Below are 12,110 nucleotides of genomic sequence, written 5' to 3'. Positions count from 1 at the left end.
AGTAGTCGTACGTCTTCACGATCCAACCGATCAAGCACCGAAACTACGGCACCTCCGAGTTTGAGCACACGTTCAGCTCGATGACGATCCCCGGACTCCGATCCAGCAAAGTGTCGGGGAAGAGTTCCGTCAGCACGACGGCGTGGTGACGATCTTGATGCACTATGGCAGCAGGGCTTCGCCTAAACTCCGCTACAGTATTATCGAGGAATATGGTGGCTGGGGGCACCGCACACGGCTAAGGAATAGATCACGTGGATCAACTTGTGTGTTCTAGGGTGCCTCTACCTCAGTATATAAAGGACCAAAGGGGGGAGGCTGGCCGGCCACAAGGGGTACGCCAGGAGAGTCCTACTCCCTCCGGGAGTAGGATTCCCCCCCCCCCCAATCCTAGTTGGAATAGGATTCGCAGAGGGGGAAAAGAGAGAGAGGGGGCCGGCCACCTCTCCTAGTCCTAATAAGACTAGGGGAAGGGGGAGGCGCACAGCCCATGTAGGGCTGCCTCTTCTCTTTTCCACTAAGGCCCATCATGGCCCATTTAGCTCCCGGGGGGTTCCGGTAACCTTCCCGGTACTCCGGTAAAACCCCGATTTCACCCGGAACACTTCCGATGTCCAAACATAGGCTTCCAATATATCAATCTTTACGTCTCGACCATTTCGAGACTCCTCGTCATGTCCGTGATCACATCCGGGACTCAGAACAACCTTCGGTACATCAAAATGCATAAACTCATAATATAACTGTCATCGTATCCTTAAGCGTGCGGACCCTACGGGTTCGAGAACAATGTAGACATGACCGAGACACGTCTCCGGTCAATAACCAATAGCGGGACCTGGATGCCCATATTGGCTCCTACATATTCTATGAAGATCTTTATCGGTCAGACCGCATAACAACGTACATTGTTCCCTTTGTCATCGGTATGTTACTTGCCCGAGATTCGATCGTCGGTATTCCAATACCTAGTTCAATCTCGTTACTGGCAAGTCTCTTTACTCGTTCTGTAATACATCATCCCGCAACTAACTCATTTAGTTGCAATGCTTGCAAGGCTTTAAGTGATGTGCATTACCGAGAGGGCCCAGAGATACCTCTCCGACAATCAGAGTGACAAATCCTAATCTCGAAATACGCCAACCCAACATCTACCTTTGGAGACACCTGTAATGCTCCTTTATAATCAACCAGTTACGTTGTGACGTTTGGTAGCACCCAAAGTATTCCTCCGGAAAACGGGAGTTGCATAATCTCATAGTTATAGGAACATGTATAAGTCATGAAGAAAGCAATAGCAACATACTAAACGATCGGGTGCTAAGCTAATGGAATGGGTCATGTCAATCAGATCATTCAACTAATGATGTGACCTCGTTAATCAAATAACAACTCATTGTTCATGGTTAGGAAACATAACCATCTTTGATTAACGAGCTAGTCAAGTAGAGGCATACTAGTGACACTTAGTTTGTCTATGTATTCACACATGTATTATGTTTTCGTTTAATACAATTCTAGCATGAATAATAAACATTTATCATGATTATAAGGAAATAAATAATAACTTTATTATTGCCTCTAGGGCATATTTCCTTCAGTCTCCCACTTGCACTAGAGTCAATAATCTAGATTACACGGTAATGATTCTAACACCCATGGAGTCTTGGTGCTGATCATGTTTTGCTCGTGGAAGAGGCTTAGTCAATGGGTCTGCAACATTCAGATCCGTATGTATCTTGCAAATCTCTATGTCTCCCACCTGGACTAGATCACGGATGGAGTTGAAGCGTCTCTTGATGTGCTTGGTTCTCTTGTGAAATCTGGATTCCTTTGCCAAGGCAATTGCACCAGTATTGTCACAAAAGATTTTCATTAGACCCGATGCACTAGGTATGACACCTAGATCGGATATGAACTCCTTCATCCAGACTCCTTCATTTGCTGCTTCCGAAGCAGCTATGTACTCCGCTTCACATGTAGATCCCGCTACGACACTTTGTTTAGAACTGCACCAACTGACAGCTCCACCGTTTAATGTAAACACGTATCCGGTTTGCGATTTAGAATCGTCCGGATCAGTGTCAAAGCTTGCATCAACGTAACCTTTTACGACGAGCTCTTTGTCACCTCCATATACGAGAAGCATATCCTTAGTCCTTTTCAGGTATTTCAGGATGTTCTTGACCGCTGTCCAGTGATCCACTCCTGGATTACTTTGGTACCTCCCTGCTAGACTTATAGCAAGGCACACATCAGGTCTGGTACATAGCATTGCATACATGATAGATCCTATTGCTGATGCATAGGGAACATCTTTCATATTCTCTCTATCTTCTGCAGTGGTCGGGCATTGAGTCTTACTCAATTTCACACCTTGTAACACAGGCAAGAATCCTTTCTTTGCTTGATCCATTTTGAACTTTTTCAAAATTTTGTCAAGGTATGTTGTTTGTGAAAGTCCAATCAAGCGTTTTGATCTATCTCTATAGATCTTTATGCCTAATATGTAAGCAGCTTCACCGAGGTCTTTCATTGAAAAACTCTTATTCAAGTATCCCTTTATGCTATCCAGAAATTCTATATCATTTCCAATTAACAATATGTCATCCACATATAATATCAGAAATGCTACAGAGCTCCCACTCACTTTCTTGTAAATACAGGCTTCTCCAAAAGTCTGTATAAAACCAAATGCTTTGATCACACTATCAAAACGTTTATTCCAACTCCGAGAGGCTTGCACCAGTCCATAAATGGATCGCTGGAGCTTGCACACTTTGTTAGATCCCTTTGGATCGACAAAACCTTCTGGTTGCATCATATACAACTCTTCTTCCAGAAATCCATTTAGGAATGCAGTTTTGACATCCATCTGCCAAATTTCATAATCATAAAATGCGACAATTGCTAACATGATTCGGACAGACTTAAGCATCGCTACGGGTGAGAAGGTCTCATCGTAGTCAATCCCTTGAACTTGCCGAAAACCTTTCGCGACAAGTCGAGCTTTGTAGACAGTAATATTACCGTCAGCGTCAGTCTTCTTCTTGAAGATCCATTTATTCTCAATTGCTTGCCGATCATCGGGCAAGTCAACCAAAGTCCATACTTTGTTCTCATACATGGATCCCATCTCAGATTTCATGGCTCACCATCGCTTCTTCATAGTTTGTAGGTTCATCATGATCTAGTAGCATGATTTCCAGAACGGGATTACCGTACCACTCTGGTGCGGATCTTACTCTGGTTGATCTACGAGGTTCAGTAGTATCTTGTTCTGAAGTTTCATGATCATCATCATTAGCTTCCTCACTAACTGGTGTAGGTGTCATAGAAACAGTTTTCTGTGATGCACTACTTTCCAATAAGGGAGCAGGTACAGTTACCTCGTCAAGTTCTACTTTCCTCCCACTCACTTATTTCGAGAGAAACTCCTTCTCTAGAAAGTTTCTGAATTTAGCTACAAAAGTCTTGCCTTCGGATCTGTGATAGAAGGTGTATCCAATAGTTTCCTTTGGATATCCTATGAAGACATATTTCTCCGATTTGGGTTTGAGCTTATCAGGTTGAAGCTTTTTCACATAAGCATCGCAGCCCCAAACTTTTAGAAACGACAACTTTGGTTACTTGCCAAACCACAGTTCATAAGGCGTCGTCTCAACGGATTTTGATGGTGCCCTATTTAACGTGAATGCGGCCGTCTCTAGAGCGTATCCCCAAAACGATAGCGGTAAATCAGTAAGAGACATCATAGATCGCACCATATCTAGTAAAGTACGATTACGACGTTCGGACACACCATTACGCTGTGGTGTTCCGGGTGGCGTGAGTTGCGAAACTATTCCACAATTTTTCAAATGTACACCAAACTCGTAACTCAAATATTCTCCTCCACGATCAGATCATAGAAACTTTATTTTCTAGTTACGATGATTTTCAACTTCACTCTGAAATTCTTTGAACTTTTCAAATGTTTCAGACTTATGTTTCATTAAGTAGATATACCCATATCTGCTTAAATCATCTGTGAAGGTGAGAAAATAACGATATCCGCCACGAGCCTCAATATTCATCGGACCACATACATCTGTATGTATGATTTCCAACAAATCTGTTGCTCTCTCCATAGTACCGGAGAACGGCGTTTTTGTCATCTTGCCTATGAGGCACGGTTCGCAAGTACCAAGTGATTCATAATCAAGTGGTTCCAAAAGTCCATCATTATGGAGTTTCTTCATGCGCTTTACACCGATATGACCTAAACGGCAGTGCCACAAATAAGTTGCACTATCATTATCAACTCTACATCTTTTGGCTTCAACATTATGAATATGTGTATTACTACTATCGAGATTCAACAAGAATAGACCACTCTTCAAGGGTGCATGACCATAAAAGATATTACTCATATAAATAGAACAACCATTATTCTCTGATTTAAATGAATAACCGTCTCGCATCAAACAAGATCCAGATATAATGTTCATGCTTAACGCTGGCACCAAATAACAATTATTTAGGTCTGATACTAATCCCAAAGGTAGATGTAGAGGTAGCATGCCGACTGCGATCACATCGACTTTGGAACCGTTTCCCACGCGCATCGTCACCTCGTCCTTAACCAATCTTCGCTTGATCCGTAGTCCCTGTTTCGAGTTGCAAATATTAGCAACAGAACCAGTATCAAATACCCAGGTGCTACTGCGAGCATTAGTAAGGTACACATCAATAACATGTATATCACATATACCTTTGTTCACCTTGCCATCCTTCTTATCCGCCAAATACTTGGGGCAGTTCCGCTTCCAGTGACCAGTCTGCTTGCAATAGAAGCACTCAGTTTCAGGCTTAGGTCCAGGCTTGGGTTTCTTCTCTTGAGTAGCAACTTGCTTGCCGCTCTTTTTGAAGTTCCCCTTCTTCTTTCCTTTGCCCTTTTTCCTGAAACTAGTGGTCTTGTTGACCATCAACACTTGATGCTCCTTCTTGATTTCTACCTCCGCAGCTTTCAGCATCGCTAAGAGCTCAGGAATAGTCTTGTTCATCCCTTGCATATTATAGTTCATCACGAAGCTCTTGTAGCTTGGTGGCAGTGATTGGAGAATTCTGTCAATGACGCAATCATCTGGAAGATTAACTCCCAACTGAATCAAGTGATTGTTATACCCAGACATTTTGAGTATATGCTCACTGACAGAACTGTTCTCCTCCATCTTGCAGCTATAGAATTTATTGGAGACTTCATATCTCTCAATCCGGGCATTTGCTTGAAATATTAACTTCAACTCCTGGAACATCTCATATGCTCCATGACGTTCAAAACGTCGTTGAAGTCCCGATTCTAAGCCGTAAAGCATGGCACACTGAACTATCGAGTAGTCATCAGCTTTGCTCTGCCAGACATTCATAACATCCGGCGTTGCTCCTGCAGCAAGCCTGGCACCCAGCGGTGCTTCCAGGACGTAATTCTTCTGTGCAACAATGAGGATAATCCTCAAGTTACGGACCCAGTCCGTGTAATTGCTACCGTCATCTTTCAACTTTGCTTTCTCAAGGAACGCATTAAAATTCAACGGAACAACAGCACGAGCCATCTATCTACAATCAAACATAAACAAGCAAGATACTAATCAGGTACTAATTTTCATGATAAATTTAAGTTCAGTTAATCAAGTTAATTAAAGAACTCCCACTTAGATAGACATCCCTCTAATCCTCTAAGTGAATACGTGATCCAAATCAACTAAACCATAACCGATCATCACGTGAGATGGAGTAGTTTTCAATGGTGAACATCGTTATGTTGATCATATCTACTATATGATTCACGCTCGACCTTTCGGTCTCCGTGTTCCGAGGCCATATCTGTATATGCTTGGCTCGTCAAGTATAACCCGAGTATTCCGCGTGTGCAACTGTTTTGCACCCGTTCTATTTGAACGTAGAACCTATCACACCCGATCATCACGTGGTGTCTCAGCATGAAGAACTTTCGCAACGGTGCATACTCAGGGAGAACACTTCTTGATAATTTAGTGAGAGATCATCTTATAATGCTACCATCAATCAAAGCAAGATAAGATGCATAAAAGGATAAACATCACATGCAATCAATATAAGTGATATGATATGGCCATCATCATCTTGTGCTTGTGATCTCCATCTCCGAAGCACCGTCGTGATCACCATCGTCACCGGCGTGACATCTTGATCTCCATCGTAGCATCGTTGTCATCTCGCCAAGCTTATGCTTCCACGACTATCACTATCGCTTAGTAAAGAATTACATCGTGATTTCATTGCATACAATAAAATGACAACCATAAGGCTCCTGCCAGTTGCCGATAACTCGGTTACAAAACATGATCATCTCATACAATAAAATTCAGCATCATGTCTTGACCATATCACATCACAACATGCCCTGCAAAAACAAGTTAGACGTCCTCTACTTTGTTGTTGCAAGTTTTACGTGGCTGCTACGGGCTTAAGCAAGAACCAATCTCACCTACGCATCAAAACCACAACGATAGTTTGTCAAATAGACTCCGTTTTAACCTTCGCAAGGACCGGGCGTAGCCATACTTGGTTCAACTAAAGTTGGAGAGACAGTCGCCCGCAAGCCACCTGTGTGCAAAGCACGTCGACGGAACCGGTCTCGCGTAAGCGTACGCGTAATGTTGGTCCGGGTCGTCTCGTCCAACAATGCCGCCAAACCAAAGTATGACATGCTGGTAGGCAGTATGACTTGTATCGCCCACAACACACTTGTGTTCTACTCGTGCATATAACATCAACATAAATAACCTAGGCTCGGATGCCACTGTAGGGTTTCGTAGTAATTTCAAAAAATTTCCTACGCACACGCAAGATCATGTGATGCATAGCAACGAGAAGGGAGAGTGCTGTCTACGTACCCACACAGACCGACTGCGGAAGCGTTGACACAACGTAGAGGAAGTAGTCGTACGTCTTCACGATCCAACCGATCAAGCACCGAAACTACGGCACCTCCGAGTTCGAGCACACGTTCAGCTCGATGACGATCCCCGGACTCCGATGCAGCAAAGTGTCGGGGAAGAGTTCCGTCAGCACGACGGCGTGGTGACGATCTTGATGCACTACGGCAGTAGGGCTTCGCCTAAACTCCGCTACAGTATTATCGAGGAATATGGTGGCTGGGGGCACCGCACACGGCTAAGGAATAGATCACGTGGATCAACTTGTGTGTTCTAGGGTGCCTCTACCTCAGTATATAAAGGACCAAAGGGGGGAGGCTGGCCGGCCACAAGGGGTGCGCCAGGAGAGTCCTACTCCCTCCGGGAGTAGGATTCCCCCCCCCCCCCCAATCCTAGTTGGAATAGGATTCGCGGAGGGGGAAAAGAGAGAGAGGGGGCCGGCCACCTCTCCTAGTCCTAATAGGACTAGGGGAAGGGGGAGGCGCACAGCCCATGTAGGGCTGCCTCTTATCTTTTCCACTAAGGCCCATCATGGCCCATTTAGCTCCCGGGGGGTTCCGGTAACCTTCCCGGTACTCCGGTAAAACCCCGATTTCACCCGGATCACTTCCGATGTCCAAACATAGGCTTCCAATATATCAATCTTTACGTCTCGACCATTTCGAGACTCCTCGTCATGTCCGTGATCACATCCGGGACTCCGAACAATCTTCGGTACATCAAAATGCATAAACTCATAATATAACTGTCATCGTATCCTTAAGCGTGCGGACCCTACGGGTTCGAGAACAATGTAGACATGACCGAGACACGTCTCCGGTCAATAACCAATAGCGGGACCTGGATGCCCATATTGGCTCCTACATATTCTACGAAGATCTTTATCGGTCAGACCGCATAATAACATACGTTGTTCCCTTTGTCATCGGTATGTTACTTGCCCAAGATTCGATCGTCGGTATTCCAATACCTAGTTCAATATCGTTACCGGCAAGTCTCTTTACTCGTTCTGTAATACATCATCCCGCAACTAACTCATTTAGTTGCAATGCTTGCAAGGCTTTAAGTGATGTGCATTACCGAGAGGGCCCAGAGATACCTCTCCGACAATCGGAGTGACAAATCCTAATCTCGAAATACACCAACCCAACATCTACCTTTGGAGACACCTGTAATGCTCCTTTATAATCACCCAGTTACGTTGTGACATTTGGTAGCACCCAAAGTGTTCCTCCGGCAAACGGGAGTTGCATAATCTCATAGTTATAGGAACATGTATAAGTCATGAAGAAAGCAATAGCAACATACTAAACGATCGGGTGCTAAGCTAATGGAATGGGTCATGTCAATCAGATCATTCATCTAATGATGTGACCTTGTTAATCCAATAACAACTCATTGTTCATGGTTAGGAAACATAACCATCTTTGATTAACGAGCTAGTCAAGTAGAGGCATACTAGTGACACTTAGTTTGTCTATGTATTCACACATGTATTATGTTTCCGTTTAGTACAGTTCTAGCATGAATAATAAACATTTATCATGATTATAAGGAAATAAATAATAACTTTATTATTGCCTCTAGGGCATATTTCCTTCAAGAACATGGCGTTCCCAGTCATCGTCCAGTAAATGTGTCTCAGGAGAACGTAAGAGAATTTGATGAGTTTGTTTCTTGGTGAAGTACGTTTTCTTCAGGTAATTCTAATACTGACACCAAGCATTCTTGTAGATAGCAGAGGTATTAGCACAGGTTACCTCATCCTGAGTTTCCAAATCGGTCCTTCTCTATAGAGAAAAATGGGAAAATTTGCTATATTATAACCATCATGGAGGTAGGATGTATGAGACGAAGCAAAGTAATTGCCATGAATAACATTACGTACACATAACTCCTAGACAAACACCTGCAACTGGCATTTTCCTTCATCTTCAGTATAATGTTTCCAAGATGGGAAGATACGCACATACGATTTAACAACATCAAATGCGATAGATGCTAAACTACGACTAGCTGGTTGTGCTTCCTCCACAGGAATAGGCGTACTAACTGGTGGAGTTGGGGTTCACCGTGATAGTACTGGCCCTTTGGGCACTGGAGCTGCCTTACTAATTGCTCTTGTTTGGGAGCTCTGTGGTGGAGATGGTGCTGTGTCAACAGGAACTGGGTTACTATCGGCTAGGGTTGGGGTTAGATTGGGTGAAGCTGGTTCTCTGTCCATCACGGTAGGGGTACAATCTGCGAGAGTTTGGGTTATGTGTGGTAGGGCTAGTTCTTGTGCACGTACAACCGGGGTGCTATCTCCACCAAGAGGTAGCACTGTTTTATTTGAAGACCGTGTTTTTAGTCCGCTAGATACTGGCATCACCCGCTCCAATTCAAATGGCTGATAAACAGGAAACATAGTTGAATGTACAGACATTGAATGAGAGACAGATGCAATAGATAGTGTGGAAAAAAGAGGGCATGAAATAGTTGACATGTATATTGTTTAAATAAAATAGATAGCATGACATAATTTCACATATATGATGTCTATCTAAACTGGATAGCATAGCATAACATAATTCAAAGATATGATGAATAACTAAACAGGATCGCATGACATAATTCACCTACATGTTATCTAAGTAATCAGGATCACATCATTTAATTCACATATGTGATTTATATGCTAAACAGAGGGCATTCGATATGATGTCTGAACTAAGAACATGGTGTTGAAATTGTGTATATGATGTCTAAACTATGCAATGCAAGACACCGTATGCATGATATGAGCAGTATAACCGTGCCAAGTTAGAGCATACACCTCAGTGGGGGAATAGGACTGGTCATCTGTCTCTGAATCCATCTCTGAGGAGCTATCGGGACCTAACAAGAGATCTGCTTCGACAGGTACCATTATCTGCTCCAAAGGCCTTGTTTTCACTCTAGATTTTTCCATCTCCCACCCAAATAGCTGATTCACAGGAAGAGTAGTTTAATGTACAAACATTGTCGACAAATGGAAATGTAATGAAGAAAAGGATGGGCAAGATATCATTCAAATATATGATGCCTAGTTAAACAGGATGGCATTGCACATTTCACATATATTATGGCTGGCTAAAAGACATGAGACTGCATAATTCCCATATATGATATAGAAACAAAAAAGGTGGCATTACAGAACATGTCTAAACTAAGCAGATGACATATATGATGTCAAAAGTAGGCACTGCAAGGCAACATATGCATGATATGACTAACATCATCATGCCAAGGTAGAGCAAACACCATGGGGGGTAAATAGGAGTGGTCAGCGGCGTCTGAATCTGCCTCAGAACAGATATCTTCCTCTGGATTACAATCTGGAGAGGGGTGGGGAGGGTTTGCCATTGAACCCACCATGGAGCGATGTCTGCATGACATTGTATTGCCGCACAAAACTCTTCTATTTTTCTCTACATGTTCAGCATGACTGTGTACAATATCTGACATGCATATGAAAAAAATATGATGAGATTATGTAAGGAGAGCATGCAGAAATTTAGAGTGATGGTAACAACCAGTGGATCGACGTTTTTCCGTTGAACCAAAATAGCCCTAATGGATCGACGTGAATGTATAGTAATAAGTGATGCAACAAGTGTACAACCTCTTTGCCGTAGCTGTGTCGACCTCAGCATCATCGGGTTGGTCGCTGAAGCAGTTGAGGCAGAGGTGGCTGTCGGAGGTGTGGAGGAAGATCTGAGGAATCTGTAGACGGTGTCCAGGGCACTGCTCTGTTGTGATGGATCGTTCTGTCGTTGGAGCAACTCCGGTGAGCCGTAAGACGTCAAGGCTGAAGCAGCACAAGACAGACTTCGTCAATCTCAAGTGGGATTCTAATAGCATCTCCAATAGATGATGTAAAATGGATGTAAAATTAACATCACCAAAAACCACCTGACTACAACAGATGAGGTAAAAACTGTTGACTCTGAACTTAACTATCGAAACTGAAATTTACTGTGGAATATGAATGCTACTGTCGAAACTGAACGCAATGGTAGCAGAGAGGCACTTGACATGTAGTTTAGGGAGGGCCTGCATTTCATCTTCAACCTGCACCCCCCTGATCCGCCACCCACCATCGGTCCCAGCGCCGCCTCGCCGCCCCGAAACAACTCGCCACCGCCGCCCCGGCCAGCCCTCTAGGCCCCCCGCCCCCCACCCTGAACCCTAAGATAGATAGTGGGGTACCTCTCCGGCGAGCCCCCGTCCCCGCTACAGGTGGTTCTTCCTTAACTCCGGCGAGCCCCCCCCCCCCAACCCCTGAAAATCGACTGACCCAAAAGTCGATTCAGTCAACTGAAGTGTGGCTTAATCGGAGCAGAGCAGTAGCACGAGCGAGGGGGAGAGCAGCAGTAGCAGCCGGGCGAGCGAGCAATCGAGCGAGAGCCGGAGCAGCAGAGTAGCAGATCCGGCTGGTATGGCCGCCGCCGCCGAAGGGGCCTCGCACTGGTGGAGAGCCGCTGTGGAGATGTCGCCCGCGGCGCCGGCTTCAAGGTAGCCGCTCCATGGGGGTGCGGGATGGAGCACCGTCGGCGCGGGGAGGTCGAGTTAAGGAGAAGGTGCGATGCGATGAGTGTACAACCTCTTTGGTGGCACCGAGTAGGCCTTGGCTTCGTCCGAGGAGTCGGTGAGGATGTTGCGGTTCTGGTGGAGCAGGTTAAGGCGGTGTTGTGGGGATGGAGCAGCCACGATAGACGAGGCGATCGTCGGAGCAGCTCCTTGGAGGTGGAGGACGTGGCGGCTGAACCGGCGGGACGGCGAGATGGATGACGGATCCTCATCTGGGGAGGTGGACGAGGGACATCGAGCTGTTGCAGTGGACGACGTCGTCGGGGAAGAGGCTCCGGCTGGGCAGCGGTGACATGGCGGATGGAGGAGGGTGGGGTTTCGTGGCTCGAGCGGAGAGGTTATGGCGGCCTGGGATTTCGAATGGCGAAAAGGGGGTGATGGGAGGGGGTGAAGCATGACATAGGGATGCGCTTGTCCAAAATGTAGGGTGTGTTACAAAAGTACCCCCACCAATTTGAACTAGCGGCCCTTTCGGCCCAGGGTTAGAAGGGGGATTTTGCTGTCGGGATTTGGCAGCTGGAGGGATTTTTCGCGCGCATT

This window comes from Triticum urartu, chromosome 5A, assembly GCF_056163025.1.
Source record: "Triticum urartu cultivar PI428250 chromosome 5A, HENAU_Tu73, whole genome shotgun sequence".
NCBI lineage: Eukaryota > Viridiplantae > Streptophyta > Magnoliopsida > Poales > Poaceae > Triticum > Triticum urartu.
Note: the sequence above shows the minus strand (reverse complement) of the source record.